General features: G+C 34.3%; 1 protein-coding gene across 1 annotated transcript in view; it reads left to right on the forward strand.

The window, feature by feature from the left end:
* Positions 1-931: 931 nt before the first annotated feature.
* Positions 932-18,332, forward strand: part of LOC113391350 (uncharacterized) — a 52,381-nt gene continuing 34,980 nt past the window's right edge. The window contains exon 1 of the mRNA XM_026627284.2: positions 932-1,186. The gene's annotated coding sequence lies outside the window, so the exon portion shown is untranslated. The remainder of the gene's footprint in view (positions 1,187-18,332) is intronic.

Raw genomic sequence — 18,332 nt, forward strand, 5'->3', positions numbered from 1 at the left:
TATAATTATAATATTAGTATAGATTATTTTATACTAATAAAATGACACTCTATTGATCTACTAGGTACAAGTAAATCTCGATAGTTAAAATTTAATAAATGTATAACGTATAACGAATAAAAATCACTAATTTTAAATAATTTGAAAAATTTATTTAGATGCATAAGATGTAAAAAGTTCACGAAAAATATCGTGAAGTATTTATATTTAAATAAAATGCAAAAATATTTTTAATTGTTTATATGTTTATTAAATCAACGTTCGTTCATAGAATGAATTGACACAAAACAATAGAATATTATTTTATTGATTCATTTATAATAACAGTCCAAATGTACCCGACACGAGGCCACCGAACCCATATTTCATAATTTAAAGCTATTGCCTGTAATTCGACTAAATGGCATACACTCTCACATAAAAAAATAAAATACGCAAACTTTTAAAAACGTAACAAGGATAAAAGTTATTTGCAAAATAGATAAGATGACCGTCCGTATAAACGGGCCTTACCATATGTCAACTTTAGAAATGTATTTTTAGTCTGTGATCTAACATGTAATGGAGGGAATGGTAGGGGTGAGGAGAGCGACGGCAATTGAATAGATTACAGGGCTACTAGCCAAGATACTTTACCCTAAATTTAACAAAAAAATACGAAGATTTGAATTATTTTTAAGGTAAATAAAAATTGAGTGAAATTTTCAGAAAATGGCAATAATCGTAACAAAACTGCTTTACGTAGAAAAAGAATTAAAATTATTAACATTACCCAAAATTATGAATTTGATATATTGTTGTTACTTTTGATTTAATTATAGTATTTTTTATAATTTATACTATAAACGCAATTGTTTTAAGATCCAAATATTTATGTAATGGGAACTAAAATGTGATTTATAGGGGTAATTTTTTTTTTCAACTAGGCAACACTTTGTACATTCAACAGTGAAGTGTGGGCATTCGCCAAACTCATGCGCAATATCGTGATCCGGGTGTAGCTTGCGAATTTTTATATCAATAAAAACAATTACTTCCACGAACTAAAGTGCATGTTGTGTAGTTTTCAAGTATTACACAGTGTTGGATTGCGGTGAAAGTAGAGTGGTTAACATAACTTGGTGATAAAAGTTTTTTTTTATAAACTATTTGCCTCTTGGAAATTCAGCTCCGTACGTCAGACGAGGTATGACCCAGTTGAAATTACTTAAACATAATTTTCCTTAAATACACATATTTTTTCGACGTGGTGTATTCGCTAACAAAACTTGAACTTGAGAAAACTGTTTATGAAATACGTGTTTTAAAAAAACGCAGCCCATGAGATGTTGTTGATGTTGAGATGTGATTATTGTTTCGAAATAATAATTTTTTTTTTTCGTAACATTAATTTGATATATATTCGATAATATTATCTATAACATCGACATAATTTTTTTTTTTTTATACAAACGTACAATGCGTTTTTTTTTTCTTTAAATGGCTAAATGCATTATCTGTATTCCGATTTTGTATTAAAATAATTTTGTATTTTATGAACAACCCGAAAAATTTACATATAAACTTAATTTGACCAACATATTGTAAAGATTATGAACCATTGCGAGATAACTTCAAAGAGAATTTAATTTATTTGGGATTGAATGGCAAAGCCTTATTTACAAATATCAGCAATTGTAACCTAAACAAAAGTAAGCATTACTTAGCCCCTTATAGCTACTCAAATCTGTTTCTAGTATAGTTCATGTTACATTATCATAATCCTCAATGTCACTGGTTTGATATTTAAATTTGGAATATAGATTTAAATAGAGAATTTATTACTTATGTCTAATAGTTGCAAAAAGATTAATTAAAAGTATAACACCTCGCCTTATATGGTGGCAGGCTGTATCATTTCTTGCCTAGAGGATCACAATTGCATTTCAACAAGGAAATGCCGGATTTTTTCCTCTATTCCACCTGGTCATTTATACAGTAGTACAGTTTTTATTAATATTTGTATGTAGTTATGGACTTATGTTATTCTTTTCGTTTTTTTTTTTGTAAAAACTTGTATTAAATTTGTGATGATATATAAGATAGTTGCTGTACTGATCAAAACCATGCAGAGTTGTGGCAAGAATGTTGGCATTACCCCCTGGAATGTGAATGATAATGAACCGGCCCTAGCATAGCGCTGGCCGTAAGTCGAGTTGTTATACTTGCAATAGACATTATTCTCATAGGTTTAGATCGCTGATTCATAATTACCGAAGTAATTGTATTGTAAAGCTGTGTTCTGCATTCAAAGGCTAATAATACATGCACAGGGGACAACATTTAAACCATAGATAGTGATGGTACATTGGCGTTTTAAGAAATGGTTAATATCTCATACAATACATATCTCCGGGTGGTATTGGCCCTTTAACACACCTATTATATAAAACGAAAAAATAAACTTTCTCTTATGTAATTAACACATGCAGCAGACACATCTGATATCTTCTGTATTCATTTTCGTATAATGTCAAGGCCAGACTAGTTTGGTTTATATAAATATTGAAACTAAACAAGATAACCATGTTAATAGTACGCCTTATCTAATAAAGGAAACCTTTGTACAGATTTAATAAAGTCATTGTTATTTAGGTCTGTTATATAAATAGTTACATACTTGACTTGGTGGAAGGTCTTTGTGTAAGCCTGTCTGGGTAGAGCTCACTCATCACCTGCCTCACCAAACAGCGATACATAATATTGTTGTGTTACGGTTTGATGGGTGAGCCAGTTTAAATAGACTTACAAGTTGGTGGTCTACTGGCGATGTAAGGAATGTTTGTATGATATATATATATTTTTTTATAAATATTGGACAACATCACTTACATTACTCTGATCCCAATGTAAATAGCTAAAGCACTTGTGTTATGGAAAATCAGAAGTAACGACGGTACCACAAACACCCAGACCCAAGACAACATAGAAAACTAATGAACTTTTTCTACATCGACTCGGCCGGGAATCGAACCCGCGACCTCGGAGCGGCGTACCCATGAAAACCGGTGTACACACTTCTCGACCACGGAGGTCGATGGCGATAACTCACCGTCAGCTGGTACTACTATATAAAAAAATCCTCATATTGTATATAACATTAAATCTTTATATATAAAAATTAATGTTTTTATGTGGCTAAATTATTCATCCAATTGTAATTTAACTGATGAGTCGTTGCGTACTCATGCAAAGTTGATAAGAAAAAATATATATTTATATACATATGTTTGTTACCCTATTCGATGTAAAGCTAGTCGCTTAAACAGAAAAAAGGGGAACTAATTGATAAATTTTAAGCATTTCTATCGAACGACAGATGTTGACAAGTAAATAAGATCTTATAATTAGTATATTAGTCTTTATTACATAATAAGTACAGTTTTACTATAATTTACAATACACAAGTAATTATATTCATTACTGACAAACATATATTCCAACAACATCTTGTCCTTCGACAAAAACTTCCACCAAAACCCCCCACATATTCCTATTTAATTCTGTACCAATCTGGTCCGGCACCTCGTTCGAGGTCATAATTATTACATTAATATTTAAACAGATAACTATTGTATATACTGGTTCTACTTTGTAGTCTACATTACTAAATACCAGTACTGTTAACATCTCGGTTCCCAAGATTTCTCGTATTGACAGTGTAAAGGTTGATCAATAATTTTCACAGTGCAGATGTCTATGGTTCAACGATCACTCACCAACAATTTGAATTCAAAAATTAATATGTTTGGTTTATTTTACTAATAATAGATATTATGTTGGTATTGTTATATATGAAGGCACTCGGCTTTTGGCTGGAGAGTTGTTACTATTTTTGGTACTTAATATAGGATTATAGGATATATTTAACTCATCACGAGCAGCCTGTAAATTTCCCACTGCTGGGCTAAGGCCTCCCTTTGAGGAGAAGGGATGGAGCATATTACTCCACGCTGCTCCAATGCGTGTTGGTGGAATACACATTTAGCAGAATTCCGTTGAAATTAGACACATGCAGGTTTCCTCACGATGTTTTCCTTCACCGCTGAGCACGAGATGAATTATAAACACAAATTAAGCACATGAAAATTCAGTGGTGCTTGCCTGAGTTTGAACCCGAAATCATCGGTTAAGATGCACGCGTTCTAACCACTGGGCCATCTCGGGTCATATAATCGAAACGTTTTGGAAGCTGACCTAACTCGGTAATTGTCTATTTTGGATATATATTGTTTTGTCCTTGTCTAATCTTTCCAACTTTATTCAAGTTGGCTTTTACAAACACTTTTGAATCGTCATTTAACAAACTATATTAAGTGAAGCTACCAACGGTTTGGAATGTAGATTATACCGAGAAGAACCGGCAAGAAACTCCGTAGTTACTCTTTTTCAACGTCTAAAAATTAAATCATATTAGTTAAATACAATTATATATGTATGTTATATATCCTGCCTGGAAGTCAACAAGTAAAACTCCACGCTTTTTTATCATCAATATAATCTTGTATCGAATAATATGCATTCTTTACCGATGTATTTTTTACAAATGATTTGAATCTATGAAACGGCAAAGTTAAAAATGTCTGCGGAATTTTATTATAGAAGCGGATACCTTGCCCCAAGAATGATTTATTGACTTTGCGGAGCCGGAAACTTGGCGTTCTAAGCTCATCCTTACTTCTTGTGCACATACAATGATTATCACTGATTTTATCAAAGTGATCAATGCTAACAACTACGACTGATACTCTAATATCCGAAATTAGTATTAAAAAATGGTATCCATATAAAGATGCAAACGATAAAAAAAAAAAATCTAGTTTTCATAAATAAGATACACAGTCTATTTATGGAGTGTATGGAGTCTATGGAGATGTAAAATGATATTCACATATATAATATATTCCAGTCACATGAGCAGCAAAGAGAAATAAACAACTCTGACCTTGAAATGAAGGGATATCATTGGTCGAGATCTTGAAAGGAATCTATGGTATAAGTAGACTGAAATAGCATTGTATCTATACAAATACTAGCTGTGACAAACAACCTTCCCCTGTTTTAACCCTAAAAGGGGTTTATATTTCTAAAGATACATTATTAGTACACCACACCATCTTACTTCACAAACATAGTACTTTCATACAAACTTCCAAACACCTTTTAACCCCCTTAGGGGTGGGGTAAATCCGTTCTTAGCGGATGTCTACACCCTACAAGGAACGTACGTGCCAAATTTCAAGATTATATATGTTATAGTTTCCGAGATTTCGTAATTAATCAGTGAATGGTATTTCACTTTTATATATGTATATAATATATATGTCGAAGGAGCAGGATGCCGAACAGTTGGGTTCGGGGATCGATCCGACACTTGGAAGAATCATAATAATATAAAAGGATTACAATAATTCATCTCGATTAAGAGCAAATGGATTTGCAAGCAACCATCGCATTCGAGTCGCCTGTCAAAACATAACGACTCGCGTTGCCATGACACTTACAACTCCATTCGGGGTGACCCGCTCTTGAAAGTAAATCAGCCATCAAACATTGTCAACTATTCATTAATTATCCAAATCAACAATCAAAGTAATCTCACCCCGCTATATATATATATGGATTTATCAAGAACTGTTTGTAGTGTGCAATAACACACAGCCATGCGATTCTGTATGTTGCTGTATGTATGTTGACACCCAACCTACTGTAATACGCAATTTTGATACTTGTATCCCTATAATTATTATCATGTCTTGGTATGGGCGTGTTATGCGGAGGAATGAGGACCATGTTGTGAGAAAGATTTTGAGAATGGATGTGGATGGATATAGAGGTAGGGGACGACCCAAGAAACGATGGATGGATTGTGTGACGATATGGTTAGAAAGAATGTTACTTGTGAGATGACGTCCGACAGAGAAGTATGGAAGAAGAAGACATGCTGCGCCGACCCCAAGTAAAATTGGGATAATGGCAGGAGGATGATATCCCTATAATTATTACAGTAAATTTCGCATATTACATTCTGACATTTAACGCTCGTGTCAGGGCCGGACCGTAAGTTTAATTATAAAAGCCGAGATGGCCCAGTGGTTAGAACGCGTGCATCTTAATCGATGATTTCGGGATCAAACCCAGGCAAGCACCACTGAATTTTCATGTGCTTAATTTGAAAACATCGTGAGGAAACCTGCATGTGTCTAGTTTCAACGAAATTCTGTCACATGTGTATTCCACCTACCTGCATTGGAGCAGCGGAAATTTTTAAACCGGACCACAACAATACTGAGTACTGCTTGCTGAGTTTGGTGGTAGAGCGGTAAAGCTCTACCACCAAGTAAATAACGTTAATAATTCTTATACAAATAAACGAATGTTACGTAATAAAAAAAAAAAATCCTTTGTTACGTTTCTAAATTATAATATTAAAATTAGTTATTGACTAATGAATAATTAAAATATTGAGGATAAAATGTAATTAATATCATCATTAGTTGTTTGCAATAACAGAAAACGCTTCATCATTCTGAATATGACCGATCAAAGGAGACCAGCTAACGCAGGACATATAGAGCAGGAGTGCGTGCAAACAGGTGCACTCATTCCCTCACAGTCATAATCCGATGAGAGGCCAAAGCCGACTGGAAAGTGTTCAGACGTAGGTACAACAGTTTTAAACTATATTCCAACTTTAAAGCCAAATAAACAACATTCGACAGCAAATTGACGCGATGTCATTGGTCGAGCTTGATTAGTCTATGATAATCACTATGGATTCGCGAAAAAATGGCGTTCTGAACGTCGACGAAACATTTATCGGAAATTTTGGAAGTGAAATTAAAGTATAAATAAGTAGTTAAGTATTGTATTATAAATAAATATTTGTTAATATTGCACTGTATGGTACGTAAATTTAAGACTCCTATTTCCAAAAAATGGAAATACCCGATAATTTTTAATCAGTCCGACGTGAGATTCGAATCGGAATCTGCGGCCCTATCTGGTCACTAGTTTTTCAATACAAAACAAAACTAATCTGTTCATTTTTGTTTACAATTGAAGTCGAAGACGGTTGAAGAATATCTATCAGCCGGGCTTGGAAGATATCTGTACGCTTTCGCGGTCCAGTCAACTTCAGGGAACACTGTTCTAGGGTGTAACAGAGATGCGTATAGTGTGCGAACGGGATGGAGATTCGTAGTCATAGTTCTTCGTTCTTTATTGGCGTGGGTTGCATACATAATTTACAACATACATAATTAAATACTATACAAGGCGGTTCAGTGGTTACACGTGACTAACCTGTGAATGCGGGTTCAAATACGGATACATCACTGAGTTTTGTGTTAATTCATCTCGTGTTTAAATTTGTATTCGCCAACCCTAATCGGAACAGCGTTTTGGTATAACTAAAAATATACTTCCGTACGGGTACTGTACGATTGCCTTCTTCAATATTTATAATAATTAGTATTTCATAAAGTCCAATCACTTATAAATAATACATTAATCGTTTAAAAAACTAAAAAATACGCTTTTAGCACGCACTAAAAATTACAAAAGCAAACTCTTTCATTTGGTATCCATATCATGAGGGTGGATTTCGAACAGCCAGTCCGCCATCTTGGAGAGGCCGCCATATTGGATTCGTAATGACGTTTCTTAGCTAGTCGTGTATTGTCAACAGAACTCGGTGCGTATGCAAAATGTCATCCTAATCGAAGACCGGGAAGTGGGTCGAATTAAGATTCCAAGATTTTCTTACATACATAGTTACAAGTGAAGCTAACATAAGCGTTTTAACAATCATATTATTCAATACAAGATTATATAGATGATAAGAAATCGTGGAGCTAATGCTTGTTGACTTCCAGGCACGATGTATTATATACTTACATATATAATTGTATTTAACTAACATAACTTTGTATTTTAAATGTTGAAAAAGAGTACTAGAGTTTCTTGGCGGCTCTTCACAGTAGAATCTACATTACGAACCGTTGGTAGTTATTTAATATAGTTTGTGAAATGACGATTCAAATGTGCTTTTAAAAGCCTACTTGAATAAAGTATTTTCTTTTTTTTTTTCTGTAACAACACAAACTCGGCAATAGGTACTATACCCAAAAGAAAATCTTTATTTTTATAGTATAGTATGTATTTTATTCTATTCTTCAACCTACAACTATATATAGAAACGTTATGTACCCTTGTGAAGCCGGGACGCGTTGCTACTATAGTTATAAACTAAATTACACACGGATGGACATACGGGCACGTTTATTCTATATATAAAAAGGCAAAAAGCAAAACAGTTCAGTACTTTTCCTCTGCTATTTCTCTAAGGCAGTGTAACTGAACACATTGAACATAACATCTTTGTTTCCAAGGTTAGTGGCGTATTTACAACGTAAGGAATGGTTAATGTACAGCGTCAATGGTGACGGTGGTGACCACTTACCGTCAGGTGATCCACCCACTCGTAACCTCCATCGAACTATATTAAAAAAAAACATACATTTTTTTATGATAACGGTAGGCGGACGAGCAAATGGGTCACCACCGCTCATAGACAATGGCGTTGTAAGAAATATTAACCATTCCTTACATCACCAATGCGCCACCAACCTTGGGAACTAAGATGTTACGTCCCTTGTGCCTGTAGTTACACTGGCTCACTCACCCTTCAAACCGGAACACAACAATACTGAGTACTGCTGTTTGGCGGTAGAATATCTGATGAGTGGGTGGTACCTACCCAGAGAGGCTTGCACAAAGCCGTACCACCAAGTAGTATAATATATATTATAATATTTCGTTGAAATTAGACACGTACAGGTTTCCTCACGACGTTTTCCTTCTCGCCGAGCACGATATGGATTAGAAACACAAATTAAGCGCATGGAAATTCAGTGCTTGCCTGGGTTTGAACCCGCAATCATCGGGTATGATGTAAGTGTTCTAACCACTAGGCAATCTCGGCTCTCGTCCAATAAATATAAAGAAGGTAATATGGTTAACATATACCGACATTAATATTTAACTTTTCCTATTAAAAAATATAAATTTCATGTCAAAAAAACATTGATACATAGGACACGTTATTCAATATAAAATAATATTAAAAGATAAAAAGCAGGTATTTAGTATTTATAAAAAAATAATTGTACATTACTTACATACTCAGTTAATTAAATAGAACGAGTAACTACTTAGTTTCTGGCCGGTTATTCTCGGTAGAATCTACTTTCTGAAGGTGGTACGTTACATTGAGTTCAACAATTTAACACGATCCAAAAGTGCTTCTATGAGCCTATTTGAATGAAGAATATATTGATTTTCTTGTTTGTAATTTGTTATGTAGTATCTTGGGAACTAATTAACTTGACTTTGTGTGATATTGAGTAATTAACTCTATAGATAAGCCGTGACGATATTGATTTTTATGTGTGAGTGGTTATGCGTGTGTGAGTTTCGTCAAGTGTGGATGGACTGAGCCGACCTTAGATCATATCAGAATCATTACAATATTTTTAGTTAAAAGGTCGTATCGTAACACAGTATAAAACAAAGTCGCTTACCGCTGCCTGTCTGATCTTTAAAATTGCACAACGGATTTTTTGCGGTTTTTTTAATAGATAGATAAATTCAAGAGGAAGGTTTATATGTATAAAACATGCTCAATATAGTAGAGAAACACTGATAGTTTTAGAGGTTTCTGAAGTGATGTCGTAAATGAATACATTTTTTGCGCTTACATTGCAAACGCTCACTGAACCGGACAAGATAGGTCAAAATAATGTACTGCAATATTGTACACCTTAAAATGGTACATGTCTATCTCTTAGGGATAACCCACGATAACAATTTTTTATACTTTATACGAGAAATAATTACTTATTTTCGAAGCGATTAATTATCATTGAAACATTAATCCTTATCCAATTAATTACCTTAAATACATTGTGCATTTAATATACATCAATATGGGCATTTACAGCGTTTAATTTAAATAGATATTTTCGATGGCTTTTCGATGGCTTTTCGATGGCTTTTCGAGGCTATTTGAAATTCACCCCCATGGTATGGGTATTAAATGCAGGGGTTTGCTTTTGTAATTTTTTAGTGCTAAACCGTGTTTTTTAGTTTTTTAAACTATTATAATTATTAATAATAGTTTTTGCACGTGTTATTTACCCACGCCCCGTCTAAATTAAAACAATTTAAAACTTAAACAAATACTCCAAATATTTTTGAGTAATGGTGGTAGGGCTTTGTGCAAGCCCGTCTGGGTAGGTACCACCCACTCATTAGATATTCTACCGCCAAATAACAGTACACTGTATTGTTGTGTTCCGGTTAGAAGGGTGAGTGAGCCAGTGTAATCACAGGCACAAGGGACATAACATCTTAGTTCCCAAGGTTGGTGGCGCATAGGTGATGTAAGGAATGGTTAATATTTCTTACAGCGCCTTTGTCTATGGGCGGTGGTGACCACTTACCATCAGGTGGCCCATATGCTCGTCCGCCAACCAATGCCATCAAAAAAATCTTCTGGGTTGCTTCACTTATGGTCCAAGACTTGATTTGTCCTTGAGACGTCCCAAAGCGTGACATTCGTTTGCGCTCCCTGCATCCTCAAATACCTTGGTTACCCTATAAGATACAGTAGGACTGAAGTTTATCCCTTTTTATATAGGTTTGGAAATCATATACAAATTAACACGATGTTGTATCATTGAATCCGATATCTGTAACATTCTAAACGTGTGTACAAATCCCAACTCCCACGCAGTTATTATTTATATAGTTAAAGTCCCACTACTGGGCTAAGGCCTCCTCAAATTTTCTGTGAAATAGAATTGCTTGTTCCACCACGCTGCTCCAATGCGGATTGCGGATACGCATGTGACAGAATTTCCTTGAAATTAGACACCTGCAGGTTTTCTTCACCGGACACGAGATGAATTATAAACACAAATTGAGGTAAAAATTCGGTGGTGCTTGAAAGAGTTTAAACCCGCAATCGTCGGTTAAATTGTTAACCATCTTCATTTCTTCAGTCAACCGATTATCAAGATAAATTGCAATACGAGCTATCAACGGTCATAGAAGGACTTATTAAGGTACTTACAACTGACCCCCCCCCCACTCACACATAAACTGGTTCCTTATAAACGCTTAAATAAGAAGTGTAGGTATTTTATGTTTTTAATTCAATATGACCTTTTTCTATTGCTGTTCAATATTTACGTCTCCGAGCTTCGTTTTCCTGTACATATAATAATAATTATATATTTGACGTCAATAAATACCTTATATAAGTGAGAAGTATTCATATACATATTTGAATTTATATATAATGTAATGAATTGGTATTTTCATTGATCTATATTAGTATTTATAGTATCTCTGTGTGTGTATAATTGCGTATGATACAATCTGATAACGATAGATGGCGCTAATCGAAATTGTCGCTTTTCTGAATCGCGCTGTCTAGATATTTGCTTATATGGGTATATAAAGTGCTGCCGTCCGCATCAATGAGGTTCAGAGCACACTAAGTCCTCCCTTCAGACGTTGACGGCGTCCTAAGCCGAGGTCCGTCCTGGCCACACAAGACGCGCCCTTGGGACGCGCGTACTCTGAGCCCTTCAGTGGGCTCCCAACATCCGGCAGAGTCTTCTACGACTCGCCCGGCGTCCGGTGCAGTAGAGGCCACTATGCTACTGTAAGTTAGAACAAAAATAAAATAAAAACTACCTTAATTAGAAATTTCAATAAAATATCAACATTCAAACCCATTTATATCCGAGGTCAGCAAGTATAGCCCCTTGGATTTGCCATATCCGATCCGTAAGCGCCCTAAGCACATGACCCTATCAATAGACTCACCGGCGACAACATTAATATACTTGGTAACACATAACAATCATTTCTTCCTCCCGACGTCGAAGGCGTCCTAAGTCGACGTCACAGGAGGCACTCTTAGACGCGCGTATTCTGAGCCCTTAAGTGCGTTCCCAACATTCACTCGCCTTACCGCATGGTGACGCTGTAGGAGCCACTGTAGCCAACAGCACACAGTTCAAAAATTAAATATATTTAAGAACCCTCGATAATACTTCATAAACTGTCTGACTGACCAATGAACCGAATTTGATGAAATTTGTTATGACGCAAGCTTAAACCTCAAGGAAGAATATGATTAACACCTAGAACGCGAAAGCCGAAGGCGAAAACCAGTTCTGAGTATCGTTATGTACTGGTTTAAAGAGTGAGTCAGTGACCACAGGCTCTAGGGTCAATACCTTACTTCCCAAGGTTGGTGGTTATATGAATGGGATGCTTAAGATTTCCTACCATCTCAATGTCTGAGCACTAGTGATCACTCAGCATAAAATGACCCATTTGCTTTCCCTACCTATCATAAATTAACTAGTGACACGCCCCGGTTTCGGCTTGCGGTACTGATACTAAATGTACTACAGAATACAGAATGTCATGTTCAAAGGTATTTGTCGTTAGACAATACAAACCGCTATGTAAAGTATTCATTTAAATTACACGCTGTAAATACGCCGTATTGATATTATATATATATTAAATGCCCAATGTATTTAAGGTAGTTATTTGGATAGCGATTGATGCTGTATTGCATAAAATCGCTTCGTTTAAGCCATTATTTCTCGTAAGAAGTAAAGGATAAGAAATTGTTGTTGTGGGCTATCCCTAAGAGACAGACATATACCATCGCGGACTTTTTTGTAGATCTTTTTAAGGTGTACAATACTGTAGTACATAATTTTGATCTATCTCGTAGGGTTCAGCCAGCGTTTGCAATGTAAGCGCAAAAAACGTGTTCATTTACATCACTTTAGAAACCTCTAAAATTATCAGTGTAACTCTACTATATTGTGCATGTATTGTACATATAAACCTGCCTCTTGAATCAATCTATCTATTAAAAGAAACCGCATCAAAATACGTTGTGTAATTTTAAAAATCTAAGCATATAAAGGGACAGACAGACAGCGGTAAGCGACTTTGTTTAATACTATGTTATAATAATGAAGTATATTTATCCTCATTTAACAGAAGTATCACTTCTTAAATCGTCCCATGTGCACTAAATGTATATTTTAAGAAGTTTCCATTTGCAAATTAACCCATAATTAGATTATACGAACCCACGCGCAACAGCGTGATCTTTGTAATCAAATGACCTCTAGGCAGGATACCTGTCTGATAAAATAATATGAAGTTAATATATTTGTATATAATAGTATTTGTGATTTTATTTATAAAATAATTTGTCTCATCAGAAATAATTTTATATGCATTCCAATGGCAGGAGGAGTTAAAATAAACAAACCTTAAATTAACATATTTCATGCGATTTGCTAATAGTTCTGATATATTGTGCACTACAAACAGTTCATGATTAATACATCTCTATTTATAATACAACACTATTGCACTTAACTACTTATATACAGTATAATTTTACTTCCAAAACTTCGATAACAACTTCGCTGAAGTGCGCCAAGTTCTTTATGCGAAAGTAACTCTATCTGTGCCTCTCACGGAACCACTGAAACGTATTTGATAAAATTTGATACGAACCTCAAACCTCAATAAAGAACATCGGCTCCCCTTTTATTTTCCTCGTCGTTTAAATGATATAACATAAACAAGTTTGATGGGTATTTGAAATGAAAGGAAAACGTAACATAAGGAATATTCTGACGTCATAAGATAATTATAGCATTTATTAGGGTTCTGTTGTTAAATTGGAAAAACCAAAAATTAATTTGTTTATAATTTAGATATGAACTCAGGTTGACGTTTGCTCGCTTGTAAAAGTCTACTTGTATGAAATTTCGTTTTAATTTTTTTAACGTTTATTAAACAGTTATTTGTGTATATACAACAGTACCAACTAATATTAAAAAATGTGAAAGTTAATTTGTTTGTTACGCTTTCACTTCTTAACTAGTAAACCGATTATCATGAAAGGCCCCTAATCGACGAGGGGCCTACATTGCCTCTATTGTTATATAATTAAAAGAAAACCATTAAAGCAAATAATCTCGTAGAATAAATCGCCTTTTAATAATCCAATTGAAAATATCAACAGTCACGCAAGTAAAATTACTAATACAACCAACGTTTGATCAAATATTTGTAATAGACGTACAATAAAACTAATGGAACAAATATTTGAACCAACTGAATTTGACTTCGAAGTTTGATCTTATGTTGGGTCCAATATTGTCACCAATACGCTTATGTAGGTAGCGTAAATAGCAGCCGATATGGAGTGTTACTCTCGTAAACTGAAACTCACTTCGATTCTCACTCGTGAAATGTTAATAACTTAAAGTGATACGCTATTTTGAAAAGTGCATGCTATATGGGAATTTATTATGTCCCTTGTGCCTGTAGTTACACTGACTCACTCACCCTCCAAGCTGGAACACAACGATAGTAAATATTGGTCTTTGGCGGTCGAATACCTGATGGTACTTATACAGACGGGCTTGCACAAAGCCCTACCACCAAATAGTCAAAAAAAAAATCAAAATATACTTTATTCGAGTAGGCTTTTACAAGCACTTTTAAATCGTCATTTAACAAACTATTTAAAGTGAAGCTACCTCCGGTTATAGTGAGGACATTGATCGGATAAAATGATCGTTTTAGTGTCATACGCCGGTTCTTCTTAGGCCTGAGGTATTTCTATCGGGACCGGTTTTAATCAATAAGTAAGTAAACTCTATATTAAATAAAGATTTTCGAATTTGACATTCCATCATTTCAAATACGAGGTCGTGCTATTAAAATACAATTGAATTTATCTGTCTGTACTTATAAAATAACATGTCCCGAATGACTGATTCATCATCGCCGAGCGTAAACTATTAAAGGTAGCCCCATGAAATTTTGTAAGATCGTTTTATTGATTAGACACCCACTAAGGAGGGAATTTTGGAGTTTTTAGCCCTAAGGGGGTGAATTAGGGGTTGAATTTTTTTAAGTTAGGAACATGAACCTTTTTTTTTGGGCAACAGATTGAAAATAAATATATTCATATTTAAGCGTTTCTGGATATTCACCCTAAGGGGTAAAATACTCTGGTATGTGGTACACAAAGACGTCTTAAATTACGTAATATTTTATGTCGATATGTAAATATATTTAAGTCCTAACTCCACAACAAATACTAATTAAATTCATAATTTCTATACCGATATTATAAACGGGAAAGTAACTGTCCATCTCTTCAAAGTTAAACGGCTGAACCGGTTTAGATGAATTTCGGCGTAGTGATAGATCGTATCAGTCCGGGGGAAGGGCAAGGATAACTTTTATTAATTCACTACTCGAAAGGGTAAACTCTGTGCGCTTAGCTAGTAATATTTAATTGTATATAAATGAATTTTCTCAGCTCTATTAACGTATTAAACTTTTTTTTGTATGTCGTTTCGTATCGACGGGTATTTGTTTTCGATTTCGTTGCTGTACAATGTTCCGCTCCATCTAGCTCTTGTCTTATAATATGAGATTTAAGATAACCAATAAATAAGACATAGGGAATTGGTAATAAACACACACACACACAAGAAATAAATATACCTTTGATTTACTTATTTCATGCGATTTGCTTATAACTCAGCTATACTGTGCACTACTAAGAGTTTATGATTAACATATCTCTATTTATAATACAACACTATTACACTTAACTACTTATATCCACTTTAATTTTACTTCCAAAATTCCGATAACGGTTTCGTCGACGTTAAAAACGCCATTCTTTCGCGAATCCATAGTGAATATCATAGATTAATCAAGCTCTCGACCAATGATGTCGCGTCAATTTGCTGTCAAGTGTTGTTTATTTGGCATTTCTCCTGTTACGGTTGGAATAGATTATATAAAGCGGACGGAGAGACGTGACAGTTTAAAAGCGTCGTGACGGTAAACGTCATGACGAGACGGTCTCACCTGCTAGAACTTAGGTTATTTATTAGGTTATTTATTTTAGATGTGTTCGATATATCGAAACACATCTAAAATTGGATGTCGTTGTAATGTCAGATGTCATCGATTCGATGTCGACGGGTAACCGTTTTCACCACATCTAAAAAAAACTATGAATATTGTTCTGGTACGTATGTTGTATTGTTCTGCATCCAAAGAGATTTGATGACCTCCGTGGTCGAGTTGTGTGTACACCGGTTTTCATGGGTACGCCGCTCAGAGCTCCCGGGTTCGATTCCCGGCCGAGTCGATGTAGAGAAAGTTCATTAGTTTTCTATGTTGTCATGGGTCTGGGTGTATGTGGTACCGTTGTTACTTCTGTTTTTCCATAACAGAAGTGCTTTAGCTACTTACATTGGGATCAGAGTAATGTATGTGATGTTGTCCAATATTTATTTATTTTATTTATTTATTTAAAGAGCCGAGATGGCCCAGTGGTTAGAACGCGTGCATCTTAACCGCCCATCACACCCAGGCAAGCACAACTGAATTTTTATGTGCTTAATTTGTGTTTATAATTCATCTCGTGGTCGGCGGTGAAGGAAAACATCGTGAGGAAACCTGCATGTGTCTAATTTCAACGAAATTCTGCCACATGTGTATTCCACCAACCCGCATTGGAGCAGCGTGGTTGAATATGCCCGAAGCCTCCTCCTCCCCATCCTCAAAGGGAGATATAATGAATAAAGGAATGATATAATGAAGTTGGCTCTTTTAGTTCTTATGGAGTGCGACTCTGTATATTTATAAAAATGTTTTAAGACATATAATTGATTAATAATACGTACAAATTGTTAATTTGAAGTAACGTGACCCAAATATTTGATCCAATGTTGTCACCAATACGAAAAACTTGGCTTAAATGCAGGATATGATATCATAACTTATCTTCGTGTTGTTTTTGTCGTAAATATCGGTTTGTTGAAGTTGATACATATGTTAATTTATTTATACAATCTCTGACCGAGATTTTTGGCACAATGTTTGTTTTAATATGATAACGCACTGATCATAAGGATAAACGTTAAAAATACCATTTGAATTAAAACAGTAACAAAAAATAATTTGTTAAATACACTAGTTTATGACGTCTCGCCTGTGTCATCCTCGGAAGAAATCAGAAATCAAAATATGAATTATGAACGCTTCAAATACAATGCGGAATAATTTGACTAGTTCGGTAGTTAAGTCACAACTTAGAAAAAGATTGCTACTTTGCGTTCGCAATAGGGGAAGTCACTTCGAGCAAGAACTAGGCTAAATTACAAAATATCTTAATTGTAACTTAGCTACTGAACTGTTTATGTATCTAAATTTTATTTTAAATTTGTATTAAATAAGTAAGTAAGTAAATAAGTAACATTTTTACATTGGTTATTATTTTAAATCAATTTTGTGGGAATTTTAAAGAGCGACCTTTAGTACGAATTCGGTCATGTTCGAATACGAATTTTCACCAGCGTTCTTTCTGATCATTTTATTTCGGTTGCTTTGAAATAAATTCCTAGTTTTTATACATTTTCGGAAAGCTAAGTAAACGATTATGTTTTTAAATTAATCTGCAGAACAAGTTTCTTAAAGACTTTTTTTGTTTTTCAGGCATATTTGAGGGAAAATAATAAAAAAAATATTTATTTTATATATTTATTTATTTGGGAAACAAACAATTTTAAAAACACTGTAATATAAAACAAAAATAACATAAAACACAAATCAATCAAGTTTCCACTGAAAGCTTATACACAAAAAAAATAAATATATATATTTACAATTCAAATTAAAATTGAAACAAAAATAAATACAGCATATAAGTACATTATCAATTTAGATATATTGAAAAATATCCAGTGTTTAATCGTTTTTATAAATCAGAAGAAAAAAATAGATTTTAATTGATACTTTTTTTTTTAATAAATTTTTGAAGTTGTATTTTTGACTTACTTTGAAAAAACTCAAAAATGGTTCACTTTTGCATGCATATGGGGGTTAAAATTATCGCAAATACTCACCCCTATTACCTCCTAACGGGAATACGTCGAATTACCAATAACCCTGTATAAAACTATAGCATAAAACAAAGTCGCTCACCCCTGTCTGTCACTGTGTATGCTTAGATCTTTGAAATTACACAAAGGGTTTTGATGCGGTTTTTTTTAATGGATAGATTGATTCAAGAGGAAGGTTTATATCTATAATACATGCACAATGCTACGGGCTGCTAGCGAAGCATGCAATAAAATATA

The sequence above is a fragment of the Vanessa tameamea genome, chromosome 31 (assembly GCF_037043105.1).
Source record: "Vanessa tameamea isolate UH-Manoa-2023 chromosome 31, ilVanTame1 primary haplotype, whole genome shotgun sequence".
In the NCBI taxonomy this organism is placed as follows: domain Eukaryota; kingdom Metazoa; phylum Arthropoda; class Insecta; order Lepidoptera; family Nymphalidae; genus Vanessa; species Vanessa tameamea.